This window comes from Pleurodeles waltl, chromosome 9 (assembly GCF_031143425.1).
Source record: "Pleurodeles waltl isolate 20211129_DDA chromosome 9, aPleWal1.hap1.20221129, whole genome shotgun sequence".
Classification (NCBI taxonomy): domain Eukaryota; kingdom Metazoa; phylum Chordata; class Amphibia; order Caudata; family Salamandridae; genus Pleurodeles; species Pleurodeles waltl.
Window position 1 is genome coordinate 926033243 of NC_090448.1, and position 13206 is coordinate 926046448.

Sequence of the window (13206 nt, forward strand, 5' to 3'; positions counted from 1 at the left end):
TAGTTAGGGCCACTGCATGTGTGCAGATGTTTGTGTATCACTCACTGGAGTGACAGGGTCTATACATTTTTGCAGTGGTATGTATTTTGGAGTATCATCATGCCTGAGAGGCTGGACTTTCAGATATAATGTTACACACAGTAATTGTATTTGAAAGTGTTGTACAGTGCACAGACATTGAGCACATTTCACCCTTCCATGCTTTACAGGTGTAGAAGCGGCTCAATTTCCAGACCCAGACATATTCAGTAAGTGTTGATGTTTCTGTTCTGTGTTGTGTTTGCAGCTGTTGTGTGATTGACTCCTGTGTGTTGGACACATAGCAAGGTATGATGTACTGGCAAATGATCTGATATGTAACTTGACTGTAGTTTCACTTTTTTTTCCATATTTGAGTTGGACAATCAGTAGGGTATAGTCATATTTTGGGATTGTAGTGCAGCCCTGTAGGCATGGCCATGTGAAAAGGGTGACATTTGTTGTTAAACGTTTATAAATAAAATTTAGCAGAGGGCCATATTCATGATTTAGTCAGCTAGTCAAATCCTGAATCTCACAGAATAGGGATGCCAAAGTCTTACCCACATACTTGAGCCTCCCTGTTCACTAATGAACATGTTTGACTGTATGTTTGACTTCCTAGCAGCATCTAGCTCCACATGTTATGTTACGTGTATGTGGCACTTGAGTACAATGAAATAGGTGTGCATGCAGCTCATGGCCAGATTTGTGCTTGCATATATCTGCTTGTTGAAGGACAGGTATTAGTGGTATCAAATGATGTTGACAATTGTCTGCAATTACAAACATAAACGTGGATGGGATTGTCCAAGGTTTGTGTCTATCCTAGTTGGACACCCTCCTCACCTGTGGTGGACTGCCTAAACCCATGTACAGCTGTCCAAAGCTTCCTGGGTGCCCTTGATTTTTGAAAGTATGTGTTGCTTGTCAACCCCCCCCCGAGGCACAGGCTTAGGTTTATAAAATATGTGTAATGAGGTGTTATGATCCAAGTTTGGTACACGGACATGTAAATCTGTAAATCACGTGTCCAAACCTAGGATACCCACTCTTGATTAGCAACTGCATACCATCCTGGCAATTCCATTTACAAATCAAAGATCTTGTGGCCCTTAATTGTCATCCAGAAGATAGTCATTAGTTGGCCTGTCACATGTGGAGGACTTGCAACAAATTTTTACGTGACTAATGGCTGAACAATTATACATAGGAGATTTAAGTTGGTACACATCTTTTAGAGCATTGCTGTGCTGTTAGATAGGACATGTGTAGGCTGCGTTGGCATGTACTTCCTCAGGGAGAATCTGTGGTCTGTATGGTGATATAGCCTGTTTCAGCTGCATTAGATGTATTGTCTGATTCTCATCAGTAGCTACATCACACAATGAAGTACCTAATGTTTGGCTTTATCTTTTTTTAACAGCAGCCAATATGGATGCCAGCCAGATCCGTGAGTTTCAGCGGCGGCGATACGTTAGCGCCACATTCTGGATGTGGAGTCTGGGTTCTGCCACATGGCATGGCATTCTCACCATGAAAGAGCCTCAGGGGTGTAGAGGGCATTTGCCCAAGGGGGGCCCTTCAGTGTCCACAACAGCCGCCACCACCAGCACCACCACTACGACCCAGGGGGCACCAAGGATGACAGCTAGTACTGCAGGACCATCGTCTTCCTCAGCTCCAGGACCACTGACAGCAGCACCTGCACCTCCTCCTCCAAGCATGGCACCACCAACCGGACAAACCTCAACAACCAGCACTCAGACCACCCCTGCTGCAGTCATTGACCCTGGTGATTTTAGAGCAATTCAACATGACATGCAACGTATGTTGCGCAGACTGGACAGGCTGCGGCAGGAGGTGTCACAAATCAATAAGAGTGTGCATGCCATAAAGAAGACCCTGCGGAGGGCGGACTTGTGACTATAATACCCTCACCCATGATTCCCTCCCCTCCCTCCTCTTTACAGGTTCTTTTAATTAGTGGGTTTAGTGGGCTTAGTGTTAGGTTAGAATAGGATGTTAGTTTAGTTAGTAGTAGTGGGTTGGGGGTGGAGGTATGATATTTTTACATGTTTCTTTTTATGTGTGTTGGTGGGGGATGATGTTGGGTTTTTTGTGTTTATAAAAATATTTATATATACAACAAAAATACAAAATAAATTATATTTGTTTATTATACGATAGTATGCGTTTAGGTTAGTATCTACTGTCCTCCATGCGTCCCATCTTATAAGGGGGGGTTGATGTTTAGAGTGTTTAGTTAAATGTGATGAGTAAGTTTAGCTTAGGTTAGTTAGGGCCAGTTGTGGGTAATGTGTAGTTAGGGTAGGGTAGGTTAGTTGAGGTGTTTCCCCTGTTGTTAGTATCCTTTTTTACAGTTCAATAAATATTTATGTACTCCTTTACAGTATGTGTCATATGCTTGGGGATCAGGGACTTGGCATGGGTGAACAGTGTCTATTTAGTAGTTGCATTTGTGTTCCATCCTGCATCCAAATCCCAATTGAGCTGTCACATTGGCAGCTATACCCAAGCTACTTCGCTAGGAATCTGCCATCCATTGCACCCACCACTCAAGGTTACTATGGATCCCAATGTGTTGTTACGTTTTGATGTATGTTTTCAATCTGACATACTTTGGGACCAGATTTGGTATTGAGGACACTGTGTTACATCTGGCTGCAGCCTGATGTTCATGTGAACCCTGATAAGGTGAGTGATGGTATATTCTCATGTAGTATAGTATACATAACTCACACCTATCATTTGTTCATTGTACAGCCACGTTACTTATTTGTACGTACACTCATACACATCCAATCCTGCTGTATGGTGTGTGAGGAAAAAAAATGTCACAAATGTCACATACTTAAAGATTGTCTGGAAGAAAAATTTGAAGACAATATTTTTCTGCTTAGACATCCCTTGAAGAAGACTTATTCTGTCCAACACAGCATTATACTGTATAGTTTCTAGTTACATCAGAATTAAACCTCAGGCAGGGTAGATGATGGTACAATTCAGACCACAGTGCATAGTTATCAGCCCACATTCTGTCAGGCCAGTTGTATTGACATTCTATGGGCATTGACATGAGGCAAACATCACTCATCTCCCTCACGGTTGATGTGTCACATTACACACAGACAAAGTGCTTGTGTATGTGCTATTTATTTTAAAGTGCCGTAATGCTATTTTACATAGTCCAGGATTGTGAGTCCATTAGTGTGACAACTTCGATTGTGATCCTACACAAGTGCAAATGGACATGTCATTGGACATGCTGGGGTGAAGTGTCATACAGTGCAGAGGGACATGAATTGCCAATGAGGTAGTGAGAGACAATCACAGGGCAGAGTGACAAGATAAACAGTGGACTGGAGAACAGTGCTTGGGAGCAGCTGTTGCAAGACTGGCATGTTACAAAGCACAGGACCTTGGTTATAAGTGGCCATGTGGCATGGACTTGTGCTACCGGGTACTCTTATGGTTAAAGGTGATCTGTTCCATGTCTTCATCTTCTGATGTGTGTGTTGTCTCCTCTGCCCTTGGTGGTGGTGGGTTTGAAGGGTCAACACACACTTCAGTGTTTGAAGACGTGGAGTTAGAAATCCCGGTAGCTGCCAACTGTGGGGCTATTAAGGGCAGTACTGCAGCAAGGAGGAGCTGCTGTTTCTAAAGGATAGCAGCTACATCAGTGTGGTAGGCAGCCAGGTCGGCCCTGAGGGGGTCAATATTGCATTTGTGCACACATTGAAAGGTTTGTTGTTGGAGGTGTTGTGTCAATTACCTTACTGCTGTGCTGATTTCCTTCACACTTTGTTGCAGTTCTTGCAAGATAGAAGTTCGCCCTTGCATGGCTGCTGCCTGTTCTGCAGTTGTCATTATGCATGAATGCACCCCCTCTAGGCTGGCTGTCATATTTTGCATCCCCACCCGCACCTCCTTGGCCAGCTCCTGCTGTACTCCAACTACAGCTCTCTCAAAGCTGGTGCCAGTGTCATCAGAGTCCTCAGCTGGGTTGGAGCTGGCAGGTCGTACAATTGGGGAGGTGGGTGGGTCCTCTGTGATGGCTGCTGTATCTGTGCTCCTCCTTGCAACTAAAGGTGAGGTCTGGAGGGTTCCGAGGACATCTTGGAGGCTCTTCTGGCTGATGTTTGTCAGCTCGTCATCCATTTCATCAGGGAGTTCCAGGACAGGCATATCCCCAGGACAGCCATCATCTTCTGCAATGAGATATGGTACAATTAGTGTGTCTGTGTTGTGGCATTTCTAACGTGATGTGCCTGACTTCCTATTAGTTGAACATTGTGATCTTGGTTCCTATTCATTGTTCCTGTCATTCATATTATTCTTCTCCCAGATCTATGCACCACCTGCATATCACATGTAGTGTGGGTAGTTTCGGGCAATGTCAGTGTCATATCCTGTAGGTGTTGGTTCTGTCCAAATTGTATGTTACCACCTTCTTGTCCTACTCAACCCTCCATCTACTTCCATTCTCATGTTGTGGCCTTGCACTGGCTGTGGGTGTTCTGATGGCACTTGCACCACACTTAGCAATATGGACCCGCCCCAGTCTCAGATATTTCACATCCAGCTATATGTTGCTGAGACCTAGCATATACTATGTATAGCATTGGCATAGCACACTACAGATGTCAGCATTGGTAGTGTGTAATGTTGATGTTGGGGAATGTGTGCTACATTGGATTGCAGTGATGGTCCTAGCAGTGTTCCATTTCCTCTTCTGACTGTGCGGGTGTATTACACTAGCCAGTAACATATGTCCTCCCCCTCAATGCTGTTGTCTGAGCAGTATAACAGTTGGGATGTTGCACGGTGTCATTGCAGCTATTGTGACCCAGGCACAGGGTGGACCCTGACATATGCAGCATGGGTATGACATTACTGCTGTGTTCCTCATAATGTTTATGATAATGGCTGATGTTTGTAGCGACTATGGACATTCACATTTGTCGGGTCTGGCACATTTGTATTGATTAAAGGGGATTGATATCCTTGTCATCCTGAACCCTCTACTTTGGGTGTGTTTGATCCATGGGCACGTAACTGCCATTAGCTACTTGACCACCACACACAGCAGAGGTGGCAGTGGCAACTGTTGTAAATGTCAAATTCCACTTGCGGATATGGCCTGAGACTGTTAATTGTACCCTCGTACATGTAGGGAGAATATCAGCTGTCATGTGACAGCAGGCCAGTTTTATGTTGTACCCTACCCTCCTGGACTGGCTTTACCTTTCCATCATCCTGGGCATGGCAGCATACACCAATGCTAAGGTTGTTGGTGTAGTGTAGTACTGTGCCCCAGGTTTCTTCTGGACAGCCCATGCCCCTGTGCCATGCCCCTTTGCCCATTCCACTCCCTGAATATCATGATTTCCATGCATTGTGTAGTAGGTAGGTCCCCACCCAGCTTACAGTTTACAAATAGCCATTTTTGGACCCCATGTGACTTACCCTGCATCTGTATTGTCTCCTGGTAGTCTGCGCTGTCCTGTCCTTGAATCCCTGTGACGATCTCCTCGGGGATGACGGCTGCCACTATCTCCTCCATTTGGTCCAGGGCCTCCTGCGGTGCTGGACTCCCACCTCCAGTCTGCAGTGCTGCCTTCCTGGCCATCTTTTCCTTGGTCCTGCTCTTGCAGTCATGCCAGTGTTTCTCGCACTCGATGACTGTTCTCCGTACTGCTGCCACACTGTTTATCTAGTCAACAATTTGTTGCCATATTGCCTCTTTCCTACTAATTGGCAATTTAGAGGTGACAAAAAGTTGGTGCTGGTGTTCCGTCATCTCTTTCACCAGTATTTCCTGCTCCTCTTCACTGAAACAACACTTTCTTTTCTTCTCCTTCTCCTGGGTCTTGTGAGGGTCCTCCTGGCTGGTTCCTGGTCTGTTGTCATCTTCCTGGGGTCTGTCCAAGCTACTGGGATCAATTTTGGCTCTCCTTTGCACATTTGCAGTGTTTGTGCCGCTTTTTGACGCAATTGTGTAAAAAAAAAGGCACGTATCCGGTTTGCGACGTCGTAAACCAACTCACAGTTATTTTTGCCGCGTTAACATCATTTTTCTTTATGACGTGACGCATTGGTTTGACAAAAAAAAAATGACTCACACCAGTATAAATTTGACGCCCAAGCGGCGTAAAGGAATGGAGTTAGCCGTTGTTACATTTTTTTACGCAAAACTGCATCAGTGCAGTTTTGCGTCAAAAATATGGGCCTTAGTGTCTTATGATACAACTCTAATATCATTCTATTTAATCTTATAGCTACCATATTGTGGTATCCATGAATACATCACAAATGCCGGTTCTACTATCTCACTTCTTTTAAGTAATCACTTGTGATCAGGAGTAGGGAAAGAAGAACATCAGAATGGGTATTCCTTACCACTATAAGACTCCAGCTCCCCGTCAGCTCCCTTTCAGCCCCTTAATTACTTGCAGCTATCTGAGGTGTCTTTAAGGCAGCACACAGCACTAGACAAAACTCTAAAATAATAATGATAATTAACAAACAAGACAAAGCAGATTGCTAATTAACAACGCAGAAAGGAGTCCAAAACTTTATTGGCATTATTAGTGCAACAAAACATCAATATGTTTAAAACAATGGTAGAAATCAAGTGAAACTTGGCAAAACAATAAGGTACTGTATGACATATAATTTTTATTGCTTATTTTCTCAGACCCTTGTAGGCTGGGGAGATGCACTGGTTTTTGTAATTCATCGAGAAAATTAGGGATTGGCAAAATATTAATTAAGCTTGGAAAAATTGCAAATGTATTGAAATTCTTGCTACTGGTTTGTGCATAAAGTGCCTCACTGAGAGATATTTTGTCTTTGAACCAGTCAGTTACCATTGAGAAAATATCAAATAACATAACAACAAACCACATGTTGTACTAAAAATATAATTTTGCATTATTGTGCAAAATGTCCATAAAACATCAAACAAATTCGTAATAAAAAGTATTCAATTTGACACACAGCAAGAGTAAGCTTGGTGAATGACCTCACTAAAATTAATTGGAAATATATGAAAGAGTGATTTCTTCAGTTATTGTAGAGGGGCACATATTCCTTTACTGTAATCCCCTTGAGGACATCATGGCAACGTTTCGCCAACTCAAGATTACTGCCACACCCTTTGATCTCAGAAAAGGTAAATTTAAAGCTCTGCCTTTTTTGCTTTAATTAGCAAATAGCAGGGTTTCAAACCATATGCAAACTGTATAGAGCATTCCATTAGATGAGTTTCCTCTATCTGCAAATGATTATTCCAAAGGGGATGCTGTTTTTTCTCATAAATTCAAGAAGACAACCAAGGAAGGTCATCCCACCATTGTCCAAGGTATCCTTCTCTGGAATCTTTTGCATCTTGACCACTCTTTGCATGTAGAAAATTGACTCTTTGCTGAAGCATGGACTTCGGCTAGTAGTCACCAGTTGTAGCAATTCCAAGTGCTACTGCATGCAACCCTTTATTCTTTCAAGTGACCACTACCTACAAATAAATAGGGGTGGGAGAAACTCACAGGATTATAATCCATGAACGTTTGCAGCACTATACAAAAAATTCAGCGAGATTCTGCAGAGTTCCATCAATAGGCATAAAACTTATATCGCAGTGTGATTTAGTGTCAGTAACCCATTTTGCACTGAAAAATCAGCACAAATGGCCCCACCCAGTGCACAAGCACATGGCTATTTTGTTTTATCTACCATTCTTCTGCGTAGTTCCTTCTCCTGCTTTTTTCTAGTCCTGTCCAATCCACACCATTTTATCATCGCTTCACTCAATCCCACCTTCTCTTTATTTTCTTTTAACTTCTTATTTTCCATGTGTGTATTTATGTTTCTATATGTGTCTTTTCTGACTCTTTTGTACTTTACTTTAGTTTGCTTTCCTGAGCTGTCCTATCTAGTCTCCTCTTTCCCTTCCCGTCATACTCGCAATGGCAGAAGCATGCAGCTCCATTGCACCCCATCAGGGGCTGTCGACGGGTGGGGTTACAGCCCACCGTAACTTTGGTGAGGTGGAGGTGGCCGACCTCACTTTCAGGATGCAGCAGCACTACCACCCCTGCCTGTTGGAAGCAGACTGCAACCTTGGGGAGTGTTATGTCCTGTGGGATTGTCACTGAATGCCATGGGCATGAGTTATAGTAACCTTCGGCCATGAGTTATAGTTACGTCAAATAACTATAACAGCTGAATTTCTATGATTTTGTGCATTTAAAATCTGAACCTAACTAAAACGTCCCTTTAACCTTTTTAAAAAAAAAAAAAATGTCTAAGGTTTTTTATTGTATTTCCTAACTAAAATGTCCCTATAACATTTTGTTTTTTTCAGTACATTTTTAGGGATTTTTTATAATGTTACGTATGATGCTCATCACAATGCACAGTGGGGGTGGGGGGTGTTGGATGCAGGGCCTGGCCTGGCATTCTGCTGCCCCAACCCAAGCTTCTTGCTCCTTCCTGCTCCTCCTTGCCATCCATCCTCCAAGTTCATTACCCTGGTCCCTCATGACAGACCTGTGTGGCTGTTGTTTTGCCACTGCCCTTCCCACCTGCACTGAACAATTAGCTTGCTGTCCCATCCACCTCCTCCCTATCCCCTGTTGTCTGAGTCCATGCACCAGCCCCCTTTCTCCTGCCCTGCCCATCCAATGTGCTGCCATTTAGCTTGATATTCCTGCTCACTTCTCCTGCCCTTCGTTGCCCAATTCTATGTGCCCTTCATTGCCCTCCTGCTTGGCCTCTCTGATTAGCTTCCTTCCCCTACCCTCCTTCCCTTGCCCGATGATGTCTGTGTACATGCCCTTGCTCCCTCCTTTTTATCACCATGTTCCATGGGCCTGCCACTGCTGTTCCTATCTGCTCTAAGTGTTCTGTTTAACTCATACTGCCCCACCCACCTGTCTAGTGTGGTCAGCTAGCTGCCACCTCTCCCTGCCACCTCTACCCTTCATGTCTGAGTTCCATGACCTTAACTTCTCCTTCCTGTCCTCCATGATACATTTTGCTACAACTCCCTTTTGGCCTTCATGCTCTGTTGTGCTGCAACTGCTCCTCCTGTCTGCCCTGCATGGTCTATTGTAAAACCCTTTCCCCTGCCCTTTCTTGTCCATGTCCAGCCCCTACCACCTCCATGATCCAATGTACAATACATGGCAACATTTTGAATTTGGTAAGAGGGATATTTTGAAAGTAAAATATGGAAAATGTATTTTCAGAATTGACTTGCATTAAAAAACAGGACATTTTAGACAAGACACAAATAAAATAAAGCCCTTTTATTTTAAAAAACATCAGGAGTCACCTGCCTGAATTGGGTCTGTTGGCATGTGTTGTTCTACTGCCACTGCTGTCAATGGTTTGTTATATTGCCACAGCTGCTCTTGCCTTTAATACATGGTTGGGTTGTTGCCTTGTCCCCTTTCCCTGGCCACCATGGTCCGTTGTGATGCTACTGCCCCTCCCACCTGCACTGCGTGGTCAACTTGTTACCTCTGCACCCTCCTTCCTGCCCTCAATTATCCAAGTCTGTGCCCCTAACCTTTACCTCTATATAGCATTCTAATGAACAACTCAATAACATTCTGTATTTATTCCAAAAGTGTGGTACACCTGACGTCATCTTGATGTAACCAAAACAGTTTCTAAAGCATTTCCTTTAGAAATTACAAAAATGAGAGGTTCTTATTTTTATAGGAATTATGGTTAGTGCTCTAAAAAAGTAAAAGGAGGGCATATGGTTTGAGCTCTCAAATAGTGACACGGCACTTTTAAATTATTTGCCATCTTAATTTTTTAATCCATTTGATCACTTGATTATATGTTTCACTTAGGGGAGAGAATGTGGCGTTATGGTCAGCGCTGCAGATATTGCAACTGTGGAACCAGGTTCGAGTTTTGGTGTCACATAAACATCCTGTGATTTTGGGCAAATCACTTAATCTCCCCTTGCTTAAAACCAAAATAAATGTGTCCTTGTGTAAAGTAACTGATGCTCATGTAAAGTACTCCAATACCTTCAGGTCAAGTCTGCGTTATATGCAACTGCAAAAAAACAAAAATAAATAGGTGTTTTGCACACTTCCATCATTAGGCTATACTTGGGCTACATTTGTGTGATATTTGTGCTACATTTGGGGCATCTTGGGAGGCTTATTTGTCATGAAGCTTGCTACTGTCCTCATTTGCTGCAGTATTCTCCGTAGAAAATGCTTTCAGTTCTCCACTTTGATTCCATCAACATGGCATTCAGATATGCCACACTTTTGGCATAAATTCAGAATGTTAGCACTCTAGTTGCTCGTTAGAACATTGTAGTAAAGCCGCTGATCACCAGGGAATTAACTGGCATTCTGCTGCTGGTGTTGAAAGTGCATGTTCCAGTCTGCATGTCAGAATGTTTTAATGAACTAGAAGAGAAAGATATTTGAGAACTCACTTAAAATGTGTCCTAATGTTTCTTTCTACAGCCCTAACCATAATTTCTATGACAAAATTAACCCACTAATTTTTTATTTTCTAAATTAAATGGTTTAAATGTCATCAGTTTGATTCAATCAAGATGGCTTCAGGTGTGTCACACTTTTGTCATAGTTAAGACTATTGACACTCTAGTCATTCTTTCGACCACTCTGGAGGCTGCAGTAGAACGCAAGGGAATCAACTTACAGACTGCTTCTGCTCAAAGTTCATGTTTTTCTGAGAATGTCCGACTTCATTCTCATATGGCTGGGAATGGTAGTGTGAATTTTATAAGAAAATATGCTGTTACTTTAGTTTCTAGAGCACCTTTCATAACTGCTGTGGGAAAATCATGAGAAAACAGTATTCTTTCAAGCATAATTCATGGAATCGCAGCAGGGTAAAATCACTTTAGAGTACACCACAATTCCTAAAATTAGTATTAGTATGGTACCATTAACAAATGATTTATATTGTAACTACATTTTTTATTACTCTTTGCATGTTCTCCTTTTTGTGACCCTCAAAACCTGCCATACACTACAATGCATTTCAATGGGGTGGTAGCATGTATACTGATCCAAAGATGGCTGCCAGAACTTCCTGGTTTAAATGCTGAAAGCCACATACATCTCACCATGAGATCTGTGCTTATGCTCCGCCCAGATATACACATTTCTTTTTCCTTTAATATCTCAAAAACTACTGAACAAATTTACATCAGACAACAAATGGCATGCTTTCTTGACCAAGAACTAACTTTCTGTCCAATGTGGTGTAATTCCATCCAGCAGTTCGGGCTGCAGTAGTGTTCAAAAGCCCTATGGTAATTAAAATGGGAATCATACATTACTTATTTTTTATCCACCCTCCCTTTTTCTTGCCCCCGCTTGACTGATCAACCCCAAAACTTTCCAAGTTTAACAAAACCTTTGGGTGCACTTTTTTTTTTTTTATTTCATAAAGATTCAACAAACGGTGCTAAAGATACAGCCAAGTCAAAAAAAACTTTTTCAAAAGAAACTAGGCCCTAACTATACCTATTTATATTATTTCCACTGAGGGTGTCATGAGGGTGTCAGTTGGTCTGTGAGTGGGTGCGTGAGTGTCTGAGTGGGTCTGTGAGTGGGTACGTAAGTGTCTGAGTGGGAGAAATTGATTGAAAGAGGGACAGAGAGAAATAAATAGAGTTTTTAGGGTTTAATATCTCATATAATTAGAATGAGATGTCTGTGTTTTATTTAAAGTAAAAATTATATTTGTTATTTTAAAAAAGCTATATATTTTTTTTAACAAAAATAGAAAAAGAAAAAGAGAAATGAGTCCAGCTGGAGTCACACCCCAAAGCACAATCTGAAGGTCTATGACCTTCACACTGAGCTGTGGTGGGTGTTTCCAAAGTTTTTTAAGCCCTTTATGTCTATCTGGGACCGCAAGGGAACCCTCTAGTGCTCCCCACGGTCCCTATATATTTATTTATTTATTATTATGTACATTTTTTAAATTTTAATAAAAAGCTCTTACATTCTGCATTCTCAGGTTTACTATTGATAGAAAATCTGTAAATGCACCAAATGAGTATACAGGGGTGGATGTGTGGGAGCATCCACTCAGTCTCCACCCATATAACCCAGAATTCCTTCTCAGTGAGGAGTATCACAAGGCAGAAACTTGTGCTGCCTTGCTACGCTACTCCAGATTTATGAAGCCATGCAGGGGCATGCTAAGGGACTTTGCGAGGCTTGTTGTATATCACATAAGGGGTTTGTATTGCCCTTTTTAAATCTGGGCCCTGGTAGCCAGAGTGGTGGTGCATGGTGTCAGCCTGACCTGGAGGGTATGGGACTGCAGCCGTGCAGTGGACATCAAGTGAATGATAATGCCAGAATTCTGTTCCACTATGAGGCAGCTGCTCTTTTGGGTTGATTTGAGGGATGGCACTGTTAAGATACTAGTATATCATGGGTATTAGTGTTTATTTCAGCTCACCCAGTCCCAATACTCCTGAAGTACAGTATGCAAAGGGAGAATGACATAACCCATCAATACTTAAAGGCGCTGGAGAAGTAAAGATCATTCACTGGAATGAATGAATAGTTCAAAATTTTATTTTAGGGTAAGAAACTAGGAAAAGGTTATTCGATTTAAAAGTACAATGCTGTAACCTTCAAAATATTTTCTAGTGGAGAGAGCCACTAATCATTTCTCTTTTTATCTTTATTCCTTTCGTAAGGATTTTTGTGGAATAGGGCATCTGAGGGCCAAGCGGCTGCTGCCTCCACCAGCTCCACAGTAAGTGGGACTCCATTATCACCACCAGTGCCACAACAGATGGTTTTGCTGGCCCAAGTAAGTCATGTTTAAAATTATTTCATACTTTTAACTATTCCCACTAGTAATGTATTATGTCCTTCTGTGTTTACTTTTTTTTCCAACTCTCCTGCCTAATATTTGTTATCCCTTAATTTCCCATTGTTTTCTAATATACTAGCAGTTTCCATGACAGTACAGCATGGCAGGGATGGCATATCATTACTAACTAATACCATGTGTTCTTTGCATTTCCTTCCACCCCTTCATTGCGTTTCATTCTTATCCATATGTAGCCTTATCCCTCCAATATGAGAAACACGTTTTTGGTTGACTACCTAATTTTTTAAATGTTGTAAA